Source organism: Ixodes scapularis, unplaced genomic scaffold (genome assembly GCF_016920785.2).
Source record: "Ixodes scapularis isolate PalLabHiFi unplaced genomic scaffold, ASM1692078v2 PGA_scaffold0__279_contigs__length_252992795, whole genome shotgun sequence".
NCBI classification, from domain to species: domain Eukaryota; kingdom Metazoa; phylum Arthropoda; class Arachnida; order Ixodida; family Ixodidae; genus Ixodes; species Ixodes scapularis.
In genome coordinates, this window is record NW_024609835.1 from 10,668,597 (window position 1) to 10,687,786 (window position 19,190).

Sequence of the window (19,190 nt, forward strand, 5' to 3'; positions counted from 1 at the left end):
ACGAAACAAAAATTATGAGGGCCAACAGCAACAAAAGAGGATCCAACTTCATAACGAGTAATCTAGCATAGTTTGAACAGTTAAGAAAGTGAATGCAGTTTGTTTCAGCAATTACAAACGAACCAGGGACGTGTTAGTGTGAAGTGTAAATACTGCACGAACCTGTACGTACGGCCACCAATGCGCGCTTTAACACTGACCTTAGAGCCGGGGGTCGCACTGCTCCCACATCATACAAAAGACAGTTTGCAAACACGAGTTACCGCAATATCCGCGGTTCGAATGCCGCGTGCCCAAGTTTCTCCTTGAACTCACTGGCACGCGGCATTCGAAGCACGGATCTTGCGGTGATTCGCGTTTGAATCTTGTGGGGGTTCTTTATGGGGGAGGTCCCTCCACTACTAATAATCGCCGCCCGATCGGTATGCGCTCCACCCGTCACCCAGGGAGTTACACACTGCAACGAGAAGACAGCGAATGAGTTTACTGTACCTGTAGATTGCCCGTCGTCGAGAGCCGGTAGTCCGGGCCCGTCGACCCTTGTTGTCGCCCGTCGATCAGAGCTCACAGTCGGGGTCCGTGTCCAGGCCTGCGGATCGCCTTTCCCACGCCAGCGCTGCGTAGGCTGGCTGTCCCGGGCTATCAATGCCCGAGTCTCGCTGCGGAACCACCCCGGAATTGTCATAGCCCAGGTCATATGGCCCGGGCTCGCCTTTTCCACCGGTCTTGCTCCAGACTTCGCTGGTGGACCGCTCCGGGGTTCGTTATGGGCCAGGCCAGGCCTAGGCCAGGCAGCTTGGCTTTGACGTTCCTTGTCCAGCTACCAGCCTCGCTCAGCTCGCACTCTGTCTCGCGCAAGCTCGTGACTTCTTCGCCGACCGCCTGTCACGTGCCCTCTGCCTCGTCTTTCATCCTCGGCTCCCACAATCTGTATGCAGACTTTCTTTTGTATGATGTCTACAAGCGATGCGACCCCGGCTTAAAAAGGGATGAAAGTGGCGCGGAGGACGTCTCGAAAGTTTGAAGAAATCTTCCCTCGGGGCTTCTGAGTCCGGATACCGCTGCGGCCGTAGCCTGTTTATTTGTCAAATCTCGGTGTTTCTTGAGCGTTTCATTTGGTTTCAAAAGCAACATCACTTTGTTGAATTCGTACAGTGTCCGCGATTGGTCGTTCAGTTCCAATTTTTTCAGTTCTGCGATTGATCTGAACGATTAATTAAATAAAACTTCCTCGCAGGAAATTCCCGCGATTGATCGTCGAGTCTCTTCTCCAAACATTATGTCCGGCGCTTTGCAGCGAGAATTTACGAAACACCCCGGTTTGCTGGAAAGCTGGTTTATGCAGGAGGAGGTTCGTGAAACGAACCGATTAATAGACCGAGGAAAATGTTTCTTCGAGTCTCGTCGCAACCAACAAGGTCCGTCGTTTTCTTTTTTTTTTTGTGTGTGTGTTTTGGGATGCTCTTCTCGTTCATGCTCCTTCCTCTCGTCCTGTGGACGCAGGGGTCACTTACACGGACATCGTAAGGCCTCAGTCGCGCCACTTGAACCCCGTACAAAGGTGTTCGCTGCGGCCGGGACGACATCTGCGACTCAAGAGTGTTCGCAGTAAGTTAACGTCGTACATATGTGTATGCTTCTAACATCTCTGCGGAGAGTTTTTGTACGGCTAATGTGACAGGACCGGCAAACAAGTAAGGCGTCAGACAGCGTCATGTAGTCCGTTGTTTTTGAACGATGTGTGAGTGCGCCGTAGAGAGCAACGTATCTCAACGGAGACCATCTTGGATACCCGAGGGTTTTGAATCATCTGCCTGTCTTCATCTTCTTCCCTCCTCCTTGTGGCGAAAAGGTCCCTGACAGCTCAGGGAAGGAAGGGCGTGGCGAGTTTCGGGAGTCCCCGCAGCCAATCACATTCTGCTATATTGTCACGAATGACAATTGATGAGGCGATAATTACAGAAGATACTAAACGTTTAATGGCGCCCGAACTTGTGCCCAAAAATAAAAAGGGGAACAGAAGAAAGCAGAGCGTCGCGGGCGTCGAAGTCTGCGTGACAGCAGAGTCCAACGCTGGGGCGAAAACTGCCTCGACGAGGTCGCGGGCGGCGTCTTATCTAGAGTGAGTCACTATCTCGAAGATTCGGCGGAGAAGGTTCGAGCGTAGCGCGCTCGGGGCGAGAATGAACACGCACTTTCTAGAACAACAAAAGCAGGGATAAACGATAGAAGTTATGTCCGGAGCAAAAGAATATACGAGAACCTTCTAGAAGTCCGTGACCCTGCGCGTGGCAATATCAGCTGATAAGCAAAGAACGAATCACGCCCCAAGAAACATGATTGTAATAGGCCTTGTGCTTCTTGCATTGTCAGTGAACATGCGAACGCACGAAAAACCTGGCCGCTCGGCCTTCTACGCCCAGTCGCGGTGGATCCAACAGTTAAAGGTTTTGCATTGAAATGCTTATTTAGGCTTATTCGTTTAATATTTCCTCGTTTGTATTGTCTCGTTTAATTACCGGCCCTGAAGACTGCAGCAGGCCCCCAATTTGGCGCCCTAGCCAAAGCGTTTGAGGACCCAAATACCGTTCGTTCGCTTCTTGTCGAATGCCGATACAGAAATCCCGATACGGAATCTGGCGGCGTGGATGGCGCCCTGCTCTCCCGCGTGGGATTATCTCACACGGACGTCGCTGGATCCCTCGTGTGGGGCTTCGTGGTCAGAAGCAACTCTTGGCAGGCGCCTTATCATTCCTCTTTGCATTCCTTGTGGAGTCTACGGCACCGTTGCGTTTAGCCTCCAGCAAACTGGACTATAGTCACTCACAGGGCCGCGCAACAATATTGGTTAGGGATGTTTCTCACTTTACGCAAGCTTGATGGCACCGCACCAGTGGGAACTAGGTATATACTTGCACGGAACGCCACTAATCAAGAAGCTCTCTGCCGCCGCGTAATTTTGAAGCCTACAAGCGGACCTTTTCTTTCAGTCCCTCCTTCGCAAAACCTGATGACGAAGTTGTGGTGTTGTCAAAAATGCGGTCTGCAGGATTTCGTCATCAAGCTTTGCCATCCCCGAGGTGACGATAGTTTAATGCGACTCATTCGGTGCACACGAGTATTGCGTGAGAATTGGATTTCGAGCTGGTGAGAATCATTGCCTCAACGTGTATTCGGGTAGGGGCTCGTACCCAATCGCTACGATTACGGTAAGGGCCGGTTCACAAAGGGACGTTTTCCTACGTTACGTTACGACCGACAGCGTAAGCCGCGACTCACCTCGACATCCGTGCTTTGAATGAAGCGACCGGTTCAAGGAGCAGCTCTGCACGCGTCACACGAAACATGAATGTCCCGGTGGCTGCTCACGTAACGTAAAAAATCGAAAGCAAGCACCCCTGTGTGAACCGACCTTAAAGACCGACGACCAGTTCGCGCTCTTCACTTTTTCCTCGCTTCCTCCTCTCCCCCTTCTACCCTGTCCACCGTCGCTTCTTTCCTTCTCCCCCATGGTGAGGGGGATCTTCTGCCTTGCAGAATCTCGAGTCCGGTCGTCGGCCTTTAAAGGGGCGATGCAACAATTTTTGTAGTTTGCCCAAATACCGCTTAGAACGAATCCCTGACATTAATGACCTATGAAACACGCGTTCGTTTTTCACCCCACTCAATAGAAGTCCCAGAAAAACAATTAAAGAAAAACGAGCAGCGTTCACCCCCTTAACTCGCAGCCAGAACAAGCGGCCACGTGATCTGGAGCCGATTATATGCCGCCAATCTTGATCATAGCCACGCGCTGGTGTTGGCAAAGCACAGGACACGAGCTGAGTTCCAGACATTGTTATGGCTCGGCTGTTGTCGTCGTTGCAGCGATTGGACACGGGCCACTATCCGAATGCTTCTCGAGCTAGTAATTATCACGAGGCCAAATCCAGTGCCCACGCAATGCTCGGGTCCAATCTATAAACAGCATTCAAATATCGTCATCGGGGTGTACTCTGATCCCCACGTTACGTCATCAAAATTTGCAAAGGAGAGATTGAATGAAATAATGGCTTTTGTCCTTGAAATTACACCGCAACAAAGGAGTTTCTTGGCCAGTGGCGTTGCGTGCGAGTATCCTTGAGTCCCACTAGTGCTAGTAAGCTCGTGTAAAGTGAAAAACATTATACTTGAATATCGTTACACCGCTCCTTTAATAGCCAAACCGCCAAACCTTAAAAATGAGTGTAACTCAGCGCATCTCCTATGCTTAGCCTATAGATTTGCCTACCCCAGCGCTTGACTATGATAAACTTTGGCGCATATAATTTGCTCCAGATCACGTTGCAGCTTGTTCTTGCGGTGAGGGGGGTGAACGCTGCTCGTTTTTCTAAACTTTTTCTTCCGCGGCAGCCATTACGTGGAAAAAACAAATGAACGTGCGTTTCGTCAAAAATTTAAATGTTCAGGAAAAGTTCTAAGCGGCACTTACTTAAAGAGAGAAGTTGTCAGTGCATGTCCCCTGTAGGAGACACGGGGCGTGACTGTTCGCACTTGTTTCTTCGTGATTCATTGTTCGGCGCCCTTATGCGCCAGTCCCACTAGAGCAACAAACATATAGACGCTTTGCAGCAGCTGTGCATGGGCGCCGCCATAACCGACCTTCAGTTTTTGTTTCCTCTTATTCCGTTTACTTCCCTTCGTCATTAACATAGCAGGTAGGTCATTGTCATTTTAGATTCTCCTGTGTCCTCTCCAGCGTTGGTCTCTCTGGAGACTCGTCAACGCCCGTCTTTGGCGGGTCGCTATCCCGGTAGAACAAGAGAAGGTCAGCAATGGCGGATGTAGTCTGGCGCGTGTGTAAAGCGTCGATACAACAGACACCGACCAGCCTCAAACGCACGCAACACGAAAGCATCTTTGGCAGGCTTGCAACCACTCCTGCTCACTTCCATCTAGGGTGCCTCAATGTCCTTCTGTTTAGGGCACCGTGGTTTAGGGTGATGCCACCCTTTGTAGTAGCCGATGCCGACAGTACGCGCTCACGGGGAAAATACAAACAAGTCGACGGAAACAAAATGTCGCCATAGCAGAGTCAGCGCCACAGACACGTGCAGGGACACGCTCTTTCATGGGATTCTGAACAAAAAAATAATAATAAAAGGGGTGGGACAAAATGGTCAGATGTCTCCACCCTAAGCAAAGCGCGCATGAAGGCACTCTACGAGCACCAAGACTGCGAGCCTACGAAAGGTACCATCGCGTGCATGGTGCACGTGTTTGAGCTATGGTTTGATGCTTGTCGGTGTCTATTGTTCTGTTTTTCGCTCTTAATCGGACTGGGGCATTATTGCCTATTGCTGAAATCGAATCCCTAGTGAAAAATCGTATATGTATTAGAAATGTCTCGGTCCAGTAAACGCATACGATGAAATAAGATCATATAAGAGCACACAATAACCTTATCAGAACAATATTAGACATAAGAAGTAATCAGCAACTGATAAGAACTTTCTCATAAGTTCGTATATAATCTGATATTGTTCTTATATGTTTTTATACGGTTGTTATGTTCTCTTATATGGTCTCTTTTGATGATACGTGCTTTTTGCACCAAAAAATTTCTTATATATATAAGGTTTTCACTAGGGACGGGTTTCGGAGCGACATTAAAGATTCTCGGGATTGGCCCTTCGTTTCCTAAGTTGTCAGCGACTGCAAACGTATTATCTTTCGCCAAAAATAATCCCTTCCTTGTTTGTTTCGTTAGGGGGCGGGACCACCGGGTTTGGAAAAAATCTGCAAAACTCGTATAAATTCCGCTTTGTTTCTTTCAAAAGCCGGATTTTGTAAATAAGGACGGATTAGACTTTTATGGCATGTAAATGTGAAGCCTTCATTCTGAAAACTAGATATGCGCCGTGAAAAGATCGTTTCATGGTTTATTTATCAGGTTCAACGTCGTCGCATCTCATAATCCAGTCGCGAGCGCCGTGATCGTGTTAAGCCGCAACGCGATTCTTTAAACTTCAGTCCTGGCCGGAAGTACCGTGAGCTGTATCGTTTCATTGGGCTCGACGCTTCTTGCTTTCTTGCATCCGTGCCCGATCGTCTGGGCGCAAGTGGCCCGATCACTTATTCAAAGCTCGATGGGCTCCCTTGTTCTTCCGGCCGCCCTTCCGGCTGTCAGACAGAGAGGCCGACCTGCATTATTGAGAACCGCCCAGAAGTGCAGCGGCGTGCTCTTGCACGCCAGGGATGAACCGCATTGTTTGCGTGCAGAGCAATCATGCCTGGAGGGCGCCTTCGACTGATGTGTTTTACGTCCTCCACGCCGCTCAAATTCGATCGTATTCATTCGCCGACATTGCAACAAAACTCGCGGTCTCGCTTAACTTTCCGGGAACGTAGTTGCCTCCTCGTGGGTATTGATCCTACTATGGTCGGTGACGAGCTAAGAATTCAGTTGAAGCTCCTCCCTCCTCTTTCCATTTCGACAGAGCGAAGGCTGGGGACGAAGTCACCTCCTCTCCAGCGTTCGCTCTGCTAAACTGGAAAAGGGTAGGAACAGCTTCTCTTACCTGTCACCGAACGTAACCTTATTGGAGCCCGTCGCGACCGGCGTTTCTGGTTTGTAAAAGCGTCGACCCGCTCTCCGCTTACTCCGTACACGAGATGGCCTCACCAGCGCGGTTCCTCTCCCTCGGAAGTCGCTTAGGCCCCCTGGAATCGCCTTCTACTTTCGACTTTCGTGACGCTGGCCTTCTCCACAAGGTCTGCCTGCGTACTGTATGTAGCTGCACTCGAAGTGTAATAAATGCTGATGATGATGACTGTGTTGGCGGGTGGCGCCCGCGTTCCTCCCGTAACCTTCACTTGGAAAGGGGGGGCTGCTTTCAGTTTTCAGAGCCGCCCACGCTCGGGGAGGTACAGCGGAAAGGCGGAGCCCGCTAATTGTCGCGGGAGTCTCGGCGTCGTCTGCGGGCCCGGGTTCGGTGTTGTCGGAGTTTTATGGCACGTGGCTCGAGCGCGCTCTCCCCCAGACGGGGCCAGAAACGAGGCTGCGGTGAATTTTTTGTTACACTCCGTTCTACCTTACGATTAACACCAGCGGACACTGGACTTGGTTTCAGCTGAAGTCCAGACGCAGCCGATGCTACGAGCGCGAGCATGTGGCTCTGAGCAGCGCTTGCGCTGCACGAGCGCGCGTGCTTGGCATGGACGCTGCAAGCCCGGAGCTCGCGCTCGTATACCATCGGCTGCGTCTGGACTGAAGCTGAAACGAAGTATGGTCACACTACGAACTCTTTCAACCAATCCATCGATGTGAACATCACACGTGCCTACGAGCTCCGCGAGGCGCTGCACACGCCCCCCCCCCCCCCCCCCCCCACCCCTCCCAATATCCTCCTCTATACTGACAAAGGCTGGCAGGACGCCAAAAGAAAAGCTTACTCCCCAGAAACTGCAATGGGTTTTCTTATCTTTCCTCTCTCCAAAATGCTTTTGTACATTTTGTTTAAAACAAAACTAATCAAGTTCTTTAAATTTTTTTTTTTGTGAATTAGAATATTAAGTTTGTTTTTTCCGAAGATGTAACTAAACCGGAGAAAACACGAAAAACCTCCAACCAGTCGTTCACCAAATTGAAAAATAATCTCGGTATTCGCGATCCTGCAGGCCATATGTAGACGATTTAAGTGTTTCTCCTCAAATACAAAATTGCTTCTGTTTTTCTTTAAAAAAAAAAAAAATCGTTTTGTGAATACGGGAACGTTAATCGGGCTTTGCTGCAAGACTACTAAGTGTGCGGGGAAGCTACACATGAAAGTTGGAGATGAAGAGGTAATTATTTATCGCTCGAGAACCTGGGGGAAATAATTTTCATCTGTCCTGCTTACAAAATTATCATACAATCTCAGACTTTAGATATGGCTAGGGGGGGGGGGGGGGGGGGGGGGGGGGGGGGAGCTTGTTGAGTACCAAACACACTCGGTGGAAATAGAACAAATGAGATTTTTATTGGTGTATGGGAGCAATCATCGTTGTTTCTTAGGAACCAAGAAAAGATATTTATAGGGTGTTGAGATTCAATCTAGGCTAATAAATCTCCCTTAACTTAATAATTAAATAATTAACTTACGAATTAAAGGGTACGTTCTCGTGATGTGATTTTTATCGGGTAGACACCATGGTTGCCTCGGTGGGCCGCACGTCTGCCTAGAGATGGCGCACGTAGGTGGTGCCCCAGATTTTGTTAAATGAGTTAAAAAAAAATATATATATAACATTGCATAAAGCTTATTTATATTCTCTTACCGAAGACGCGCCGTTACCACAATTACATAACGGAGCCCCCCGAAAACAAATTGACGACAGCGACGCTACCTCCCCCCCCCCCCCATCCCCCCCCCCCCTTCCACATCTTCAGAAATCTTCTTGACATAGTGGTCTCGGTTACGACACCTCCTCCCCCTTTATGTACACTCTAAGACATGATGACTTGCAACTTTTATTTCGCATTGCGCCAAGCCCGTCGTGTGCGTCACGCCCACCGCCGACAAGATTGATGTCAAGGAGCTAACCGCCCGGAGATGAGAGCTACTCACGCAATGCAGCAGTCAGGTGGCGTGCAATTTCAGCACGATCATTTGTCTGCTCGCAAACTTCGAACGCGTCGTCGTGTCGTTTAGACAGAAGGCCCATTTAGGACGATCAATGACGTGTATGGGCATAATTTTAGCGAAAGATTCATACTCGTCGTACTTTGTTTTCCAAGAAGTAGGGGAAGGAAGCTTCGTAAACGCGGGTACAACAGAACTTCCACCGCGATAAATTTTAAACAAAGGACGACACCGATAAAGAAAATACACAGCGTATCTCATGCACGGCTAGCTTAATGTTATTGGCTAATAAATTTAGTGGGTTGTGTTTCAGACGCGTTCTTTGTGTCTCCTTTTCTTGTCGTTCTTTCCTCATGGTTCCTGGAAGTCCATCGTCGTAGGTTACAGCGATTTTTATAGCCTACTGTGTAGAAGTGGCTCGTGGACTGCTATTGAAGAAAGCTGGAGATCGACTTTGTGGCTTTCAATTTCGGCCTCGTAACCTATATATAGCGTCAACGAATATATTGTAAACATCAAAGTAAATGCTGTTGTAACCTTTATTATATAGGTCCTCTCGGTTCAGAAGTTGACAGGAACCGTGTCCTAGGAAAGTGATACATATACTGAAAAAATAAAATATATATGCCAGCCTCATAGTCCTTTTGTGGTGCCAGCCGAGAGCCAATGACAACGACCGGCGCAAGAATTCGGCTGAAAAACCTGTCGCGAACAAAACTACAAAAAAAGCGTCCCGAGTTTATGTACGTTCTAGTCTCAAATACAATGAGCTCGTAAAACGCCGCGCTCTGGATCCCAGCGCGAATCCCGCTTGCGGGCCGGAATGTGCTGTCGGTATTTACAATCGCTACGCATAGTGTCAGATTAAGAATGTACCAGAAGCTCCCCCGACACCGTCATTACCGCCAGCCAGTGGTCCTCCACAATACACAAATAGTTTTCTACGTAGGTGCGCATGGCGCTGACGTCCTTTGAAGACCGGTGCACGCTGATCAACCGCAGGAAAGACAAGACAGGCGGACGCAGAAGAAACGCACCTTCAATCCGAACATGCCCAGGAGCCCAGTAATGGCCGCTCACGCGCCCGGGCTAATGTTTTTTTGTCGTTTTTTTCGTACATCCACACGTCACGTCACTCGTCATGGCTACCGACTTTCCTAATGGATCCGCGTAGCGATTCGATGCCGTTACTGCTATCTGGTGTTGTTTCTTGGGCGCATTCTGAACGCGGAATTCTCGCCATCGTCGCGCTGTGGGCAGCGCGCGCGAATGACGCTCTCGGTGTCCCCTGGAACGTGCGTCCCTGCGCGGCGTGGTCGTCCGTAATTAGGCCCGACGGTACGGTGACAAATCGCAGCGCCCTGCGTGACTAACGTCACGGCGACGTGACAGATTGCGCCGCAGGACCGGCGGTCGGTTGTTTCGGCGGAAACAGGATCGGTGCACGCGGCCACCGCCGTAATGCGTTCCTAGAGCCTCGTCTCTCGATTACGACCGTAATACAACAACCCCGGGAAGGGTAACTGATGACCCCGCACCACGCACATACATCACCGACGCCTACATATGCGTACATTAGGGAGCGCCCGGGCGCCGGAGACGGCCATCGGAGCAGGATCTCTGGGAACGGGAGGGAGGCCGTCGCTACCTCGGCGAAGAGGGCAGCGCCTGCGAATGGGGCCACGCACCTACGTACTAGGGAGTTTTCGACTCGATCATTTTTTTATGATTTACTTATCGATACTGGCAGCCTGTTGGGGCCAAAGCAGAAGTGAATGATTGAAAAATAGTTGACACGTTTTTGACTAAAACGATACAAGATGAGTGTACAGAACATCCCGTTTTTTACGCTATATATTCAGCTGCTCACACCGAGTAATGTCTTTGCTTCAAAATGGGGTAAAGCAGTGTTTATATATAACATTATTCCGCACATTTATTTCGTGCCCCCATGACGATATGCTCGACGTACTCTGACGCGACGGCTCCACCGCGAATACGCGTGTGTTTTGGGTGTTTTTGGGACAAGCCTTAGAGTAACGAGTTTTATCAGTTTGTGTTTTCTTAGAAGAATATTAGGGCGTCTTAAGAGATCCTACCGATAACCCCGATGACGAGATTCGATCTTTTATTGGCGTCCTTGTGTATCGTAGTCGGGTATTGCTGTCGAAGGCATTGGGGCGGTCTCCTAAACCTTCCTATTGATATCGGGAACTCGCGCTTGGAATTTAAAGCTTCGTCGCGTACTATCGCAGCCGTGTCTCTCGATAGTGGGACTGTCAAAAGTATGTCCGGAGTATAGCAATCCAGCCTTCATCACAGCGTTTAAGAATTTCCACTACCTACGCGCGCTTCCAAGCACGCCTCGAAGTGGCTGCGCGAGCTGCCGATGTAAATACAGTTACACGCAAATAGGACTTGCAAAAACTGCCCTTTTGTCTGTACTTCATTGACTGTCGTTTGCATTTGGCCATGCACCTTTAGGGTTAATATTTTGAAGCGATTTTCTTCCAGGCGTCACCTATGACACAAATTGTTTTGTTTTCATCCAGTTAAATTATTTACGTAGCACGTTGGCATTATTTTGTGTGTGTGTGTCTAAGATATCACCACAACGGGGTGCTGCTACGTGCATCGGCGAAATTACCCTCGTTGCAATTCACTAACAGTGCGTTCCAAGTCTTTCGGATTCGTTTACCGTATCGTTATCGGGTACCGAGGTCGCGGGGCCAATAAGTGTATACCAAAACTCTCAGTTCATCTTGAATATTTTACTCCGAACATTTCGACCGATCTGAGCAGCCAGCTTGACTATACGCCACCGCTGCCGGAATGCATCGAGCGAACTTGGTGCCAAGACGCTTGCGCGACAAAACTGTCCGATCCGACGCACGAACTGTCGGAACCAGGGTCGGGCACGACAGATTTGGCCGCACCCGAGCGTCGGACCGGGGGCTGGGGGCTGCGTCCGGTTCCGGCATGCGACCAACTTGCCAGATAAGCGCGAGGCACAAGCGCGACAAAGTTCTCAATCAATAGGGCGCCCTGTGGTTTGAAGACCGGTGGCTTCGCTGCGTTTCCATAGGAGTTGGGCCTTTTTCTTTCTTTACTTTTTCCTCACGTAAGTTCGCTCTTGGCAAATTTTATAGAAAAAAAAAAGCATCATCTGTGGTCAACACTGCTCAAAATCATAGCGTGATAGGTTAAGAAACCAAATTTCACGGTCCATTTAAAAAGCCTGGCCGCTATTTGAGACATCCGGTAGATAACAGCCATTTTGATAGGAACTAGAGCGGCCTCCATAGGCTGTGAAAGTTGCGAATTGTTACGGCTCGTAGCGTCGGCTGCCTTCCGTCGTATACGGTCCCAAAGGGGCCGGCTTGCTCTGGACGTACGAAATGAGCAGCTTGTTTTGTGCGCGCGAGATATGGCATCCTTTGCCCCCACGACGATATAACGACGACTTGCGTGACGAACCGCTTACATCGCCATCACCGGTACAGCACCTCCCAGTTATCTCTATGATATTTTGCTGAATGGCGTTTGCCCATTGCCGCCGATGCATAAGGAATGTGGCCACGGTCGGCCATCTTTTGGTAGAGTTATATTATCGCCAGCTATCATAGGGGGGGGGGGGGGGGGGGGGGGTAGTAGGTACAGCGGACTGCGCTGTGGCGGCAGCCTGCCTTAAAAATAGTCGTGGGTCTAGTAGACTGTGCCGTGCGTGATATTTAATTCTGGATTGAGGTCACTCGACGAAGCATATTCTCGAAACTCGGTGGATGCGACAGGGGAAGGTCGACTACGCCCTCATGTTGTGCGTCGCGCTATTCAAATCGCCCCGATCGCGAAAAGGCAGGAACTTACCGTCGGTAAGTAGCCAGTGTTTTGTGGCTATTCTGGCGCGCAGGAATACGTTCGATGAAAAATATTTATTCGTTCCCTGGGTTTCCACGAAGTCGTCCCGCGACCCCTCAACTGTGGGTGGAGAACGTGTACCCTATGTAACTGGCGGTAGATTGCGCCACCATACTACTATAGTGTGGCCAGAGGTAATACAGCTCTACCAAAAAGATGGCCGACCGCACGCGATCCAGCAGGTATAGTCATAGAGATCAGTGGCACCTACTTTCCCGATCTGGCTGATCGTCACGTGACTACGTGACTTTCGCGCCTGCTCCTTTTGTGAGATTTCTGTGAATCTTTATACGCCGAGAAACTGAGAGAGAGGAGGAGACGATAGCGCGCGGGAACGTAAGACCGCCGAGGTTTGGTTCCAATGATTGCTGGGTAGACCAAAAGCTAACAACCTTTGCTTCCACTGCAGTTGTCGAATGCGGAACAATGGCGTGCAGCGTTCGGCTTTCGCATTCGAACGTGTTCGACGCCTGCAGTGTTCTGACGCACCCTCCCTCAGTTACTCGGCGCATTATATCGAACGTTCTCAAAGCATTTATATATGTACGCAGGCTGCGCACTAAAACATTATTCTTGTCTACGGATAGGGAAATCGGCTGGGCTTAGGAGCTTTGACCTCGGTAGATGAAATAACGAAGTAGGCCTCATGCTTTATTGTGACCATTTATCAGTTTTTACTAAACCACTCAAATCTTATAAATATCCAATTCAAACTGCGCGTGCAGCTGTATTTCTTTGCGAAAACGTTTCGATTCGCTCTGTTTCTTGTTAGTTTAAACGTGGTGGCGCCAGTGTGCAAATAGCCCTCAAATATCTCCGGTTACCAACTAGACGGCGGGCTTCGCAGTATTTGTGAGATTAAATATTCGCGCTATTTACGGAGAATGGTCCCTTATGACACCCTTACTCATATTTCACTCTTATGGTAAAAAAAATGATGATCAGAAACTTAGAAAAATATACCCAAACCGGAAGTGTGCCTGGGCTACCAGAAAGATGGCGCCACCGAGTTTGTTGCCAAACAAGAAACGGCCAGTAGCTCTAACGAAATCGCCAGGTGTAGGCAAGATTCTAGAAGCGCGGTTAAGATGAAAGTCGCGGCGATACTTTATGCTAACTTGGGAGGATTCTGTTCGTGCAATTAACTCATTTATCAAAAGAAAAAAAAATGAGTTTTACAAATTTTTGTAACGCGAAATTAGAGCGCAGCTCTTGAGGAAAGGGGAGTGCATCCCTCCCTCCTCCTCCGTACCCTCTCCTCGTCCCGCTGAATTCGTTCATGGGTGACGTGACACGAAGTCATGTGACGTCATTTTTCCCGCTAAATTTAGCGGCGAAACTGAATTGGTGTTGAGGTCATGTGACGTCGATTTTCCCGCTAAATTTAGCCGGTTAAGTTTCCCCGCTGAATTTAGTGGGTTAAGTTCCTGCTAAATTTAGCGGGGAAATCGACGTCACGTGACCTCAACACCAATTCAGTTTCCCGCTATATTTAGCGAGGAAACTTTGCCGTCCCATAGTGCAGCGCACGCGGTTACACCGACGGCGACGCCGCTCAACCCGGAAACGGGCGCCTAAATGCCCGTTCACACACTCGCGACTTCTTAAGACTTGGAACCTCTTAATATCTCTTACGACCAGAGGACACAGTGGCACCATCTAATGGGTAGGAGTGGAAACGTAACGGTCCCGGATATTTTCTATTTCTGTCGCGCATCATTCTTTCTTTCTTGGTTCGAAAAACTTTTGTCAACTTCATGAACGACCACTTCTCATAGGTATTACGCACATTTGACCTAGGAAATCCCGCAAAACCTTCGTTGTTGTGAAATGCAGTTTCAGGGTCACCGCCTAGATGGCGCCAGGGTGCCAGTGTGTTTTCTTGTATTAAGAACTTTTAAGATGTTTCAAGGTACTCGGTTCAAAGGAGTCGCCAGTGTGTTAACGGGCCTTAAGAGCTGCACTCTAAAATGCCAGCATGCTTTTTTTTTTTGGTTTGAGTATGTGTGTAAAAATTGAAGAAGAGGAGGAGATATGAGTTCCCGGAGATTCCAGAGCGCCTGGCTCTGACTGATCCCATCACAGTTTAAAGCGCGAAACACATGTACGACGAAACCGTCCGATCCGAAGTCCGACCAGGCTATGCGACGGTCGAGGCGAGGGTTTTCAACGCTCGACGGTACTACGAAAGCCCTCGCCCCCGAAGGTCATTCCGGCAGTTCAAACGTCGGATCGGACGGTTTCGTCGTACATGGGTTTCGCGCTTAAGCGCTTTCGAACGCAAACTCCGGACGTCTGCGTTCGGCGTTCCAAAACGCTACCAGCTAAGGGCACCAATCAAGCAGCGTCAAAAGCGCAAGTCAATTGGGCCTTTTTGTGTTTATGATTGGTTCAGCGATGATAGGACACGGACAGAAACATAACGAACATCATGATGGTGCGCTTTTGAGGATGTCTGATTGGTCCCACCAGCTCGTAGTGTCGGCTGCGTCTGCATTTAAGGTGAAACCAAGTACAGAGACGAAGCTAGATAGCTTTGTGTATACTCACTAATCATTGCACCCAGAGCTCGGTGCTCTGATGTCCCGTCGCGATCTCGTCTCCTCATCTCTTTCAATTTTTACCCGTATCGACATTTGTTTAGTTGCCGTGTATTTTTTATTTTTTTTTAGTTGCGTTCTTCAGTCATAACGTCTCGCTCTACACTGGACTAGGGCGAGCCGTTGAAGGTACCCATAATGCAATCGCGAGAAAGAGAGAGAGGAAAAAGAAAACAATTTTGAAAAGAACAGCGGGAGAAAATAACAAAAAGTCGGAGCCAAGCAATCTGAAAGAACTCCTTCTTCCCGCCCGTCCATTCTCATCCTGGCCTCCGTCTTTCACGTAACGCTTTGATGTCCCTTCTTCAGCGTCCACAGAGCGGCTTTGTTTATTTCATTTGCAGCATCCGACGATGCCTTTCTTTTCTTTCTCGATGAAACGCACAATACGCTGCCCGAATCGCAACACTCGAAGAGCACAAAGAGATCATGAGAGTTTCGGCCGCTTTCTCTTGGCCTCGGATGGGGAACTTTTCCAAAACGTATTCTCCATCGTCCTTCTTCCCTTGTGCTATAGATGATCGCGCGGGCGGGGCCGAAGAGCAATACACGAGAGCCCACTTTCAAGTGGGAATACCATCGACAGCTGCATCATTGTTGGAGGGAATTCTTTTTTGCTCGTCGGCTTATGTGGCGGAATGTCCGAGGACCGACAAAACCCCTTTTGATTCATGGTTCGCTGTGGAACAGCGCCGCTTCTAGACAAAGCCAGCCGCGCTGCGAGGCGCCGGATTCTATTCCTCCTATATATTTTTTTTTCTTTTTTTCGTTAACATATATTTGAACCTGAAAGTTTGGAAGAGGAAAGACCGGAGCGGGGCGAGGGCGCACCTTTTATTGCGCGCTGTTCAGTAGATGCGCACTGCGGCGTCGTTTCGAGCCGGAAATAAAGCTGGTAGGGGGCTGTAGGCGGCTTCGCTTCCGGTTCCCATTTTGCGCTGTCTCGAACCGCCAGGGGACATTTATTACCGCGACTCCCGCGACCGCCGCGGCTCGGAACCAGTGCAGAACATGGCAGGAAATGAACGAAAGATTTTCTGCCGACAAGTTCGCAACCGCCGGTGAAGAAAGCGTGGTCTCGCTTCTGCCATCGTCTTGGTGAACGGGGCTGGGGAACTTTCCGAGTCCGCTGGCGTTTAAACGGGCTGTGAAACCGGTCGCGGTAACACTGGAAGCAGGGTTAGCTTTCACTCATGAATAGCGTCACAACGACTTTTTTGCGGGCTAATTTGTAGGCACCGAGTTGTTACCACCTCTTCTTATATATAAATATATGTATATAGTGATTCTAAATTAGTGCATCTGAGGTAAAAGGATAATTTTCTCGTGACCGCACTACTCCTTGTAGCGGACGTCACAGAATGCGCGATATTTACTAATACGCTAATTAAATGAAAATGACAAATTAACGTTTTTAATTCGTGAAAAAATACATATGGTTCCAATCGGAAATTTGCTTAGCGTGACAGAAAACCGCAAAATCGGTAATTTTCAGAAAAGCTTCGAGCGTGAGAAGCGTATAGTAGTGCTCTGAAGTTACCACTCCTGGAGCAGGAAAGGGCAGCAGCAGTGTCAGCACAACACCACTGTGGTGTCCTCGGGGACACGGCAGAGGAAAAGAACAGGACCAGCCCAGTCAACCTTCCAAATCAGACTGTCTTTTATCGACAAAGAAGAAAATGAAGTACAGATCATATGGTAGTGATGATGATTTGTAGATATGTTGCTAACACAACGCAGCTATACAAATCAGAACACAACGTTACCTTCCCCTAAAAGAAACCTTATTTCAGTTACACCAAGCGAAACAAAGTATCAGTGTCTTATGCGTGCCCTTCATTGCTTCACATGTTATGTGACATAATCCCGTAATCAGCTTGGTGGTTTACGTGATCGCGTTAAGGGCTGCCGCACGTTAGTGTCCGGTTGCGGCAATTGCTGGGAAGCTGGGAGAGGCGCGGAGGTAGACTCCTCTCGTCCAGGCGGTGTCCTCTGCTCTGCCACAGCAAGTTCAGGCAGCCGCTCGTCTTGCAACGATCGCTGGAGGGATGAAACTGACTGCGGTTCCATCGGTGCCCCTGAATTCAAGGGAAACCGTCCTGGCCAACCTGGTTCTTTTTCTTTTCCCGCTTGAGGGACGAGAACTAATTTCGAAACGTTCCACGTCCGTCTGTCTTCCAGCAGATACGTGCCTGGTCCTTTTCTTTTTGGATCTTCAACGGTGTCGTATACCGAAGGTCTCCTTTCGTGCCACCAGGCGGCTTGCGTACTCTGACGAAGTCGCCTTGCTTAAACTTGCCAGCTTTTGCACCATGTTTTTCGTCAGTGTAGGTCTTGCTTTTGCTCTGCCGGTCCTCCACTCTCTTCCAAAGAGATTTCATTTCGGCTTCTGGTCGTTGAAAGAAGTCATTGGATGGCAGTCCTATTACATCTAACCATGTTAGTCGGTAACCGCAGACTGCAGAGGGCGATGTTCGAGGATAGCAAGCTGGATGAAGTCCTTTAAGACACGATTGAACCTTTCAATCAATCCATTTGCTTGCGGATAGTATACTGAAGACAGGCAGTGCCGGATTCCCCTTTCTTGAAGAAAATCCTCGAACTCTTTGGGTTTAAATTGCGTCCCATTATCAGTTACAATCTCCTCGGGGTACCCTTCCCTACTGAACACCGAGCGGAGAAACTCGATGACCGTTTGCGAGGTCACATGGCTTGCAAAGCAGAGCTCAGGCCATTTCGAGTGATCGTCTATCAGTGTTATTACAAATTTTTTGTCCGGTGGTGCTCGCGCCAGTGGTCCGACAATATCCATGGCCAACTTCTGCCATGGCCGATCCAGTAAAGCACCCGGCTGCAGTGGAGCGGGCACAGGCTTTGCAGACTTGTCTGCTTCCTGGCAAATGTGGCAGCTTCTGACTTCTAACTCCACTTGACGGTCCATGCGAGGCCACCAAAACCGGTCTCTGAGCCTTTGCTTTGTCTGCACAATACCAGGGTGGGCTTCATGTGCATAGCGTACCATCAACGGCGTCAGAGCTTCAGGTATGACCACTTTCTTCCCTCACAGCACAAGCTTGTTAACCACCGACAGTTCTTCCTTAACGTGGTCAAATGGAACCAGTTTAGTATCCAGCAACTTCTTCGAGGGCTACCCCTCGTGGACGAAACGCACAACAGCCCGCAGAGTAGCATCTGCTGCGGTTGCTTCTTGCAGCTCTTCCTTGGTTACACATGATGTAACAATGGAAACTATCCCCTCTTCCTTCTCTTGACCTGTAAGACCTTCCACTGGAAGCCGTGACAAGGCATCAGCCACGCGATTGTCTGCCTCGGAGACCTGATTCTGAAGAGACAGTGGAAGTCCTCGAAGGTCAGCCGTAGCCGGCTGCACCGACGTACGTCGCTGAACTTGGTGGACGAAGTCTTTAGCAAGTCCGAGCTCTTTGGAAAAAAGTCCCTTAGACTCGGTGGTAGCAACGTAGACGCCCGTGAAGCAACAGTCTGACAACAGCTGAGCGTTTCTCCTTCAATGTTGATTCGAAGGTTACGAGTCGTGACAAGTCCAAGTAACGAAATTCCTCTTTTGGTGACGTAGAACATGACGCAGGCGTCCTTGTTTCTGTAGGTCACCTCGGCCAGAAAACATCCGATGCTTGGGATTTCCTCCTTCGTGTAGTTTTGCAACACGACTGACGTCGTACTCGGAGAATACCTTCCAGTGAAGTTCTTGCCGTAGTCTTCTTCGCTCGACAGGGAAACCGTGGCCCCTGTATCTACAAGAAAGCGGATGGGCACGTTGCCGATGAGCACCTCCGTAGATATTTCCCGTGCACGTCTGTAATCGTCGCCGATATGCATAACGGTGACGACGTTAGCTTCCGCCGACTTCGGATCCTTCCCGGCTTGAACACTGGACATCTCGCTGGACTTGCACACTGCTTCGAAGTGGCCAATCTTCTTGCAGTGGCGACAACGCTTATTCTTCGCCAGGCATTTGTCGTAGTTTGCCTTGTGAGCTTGTGACCCGCAGTGGTAGCAACATCCTTTTGCCAAAGTAGATTACTCAGTT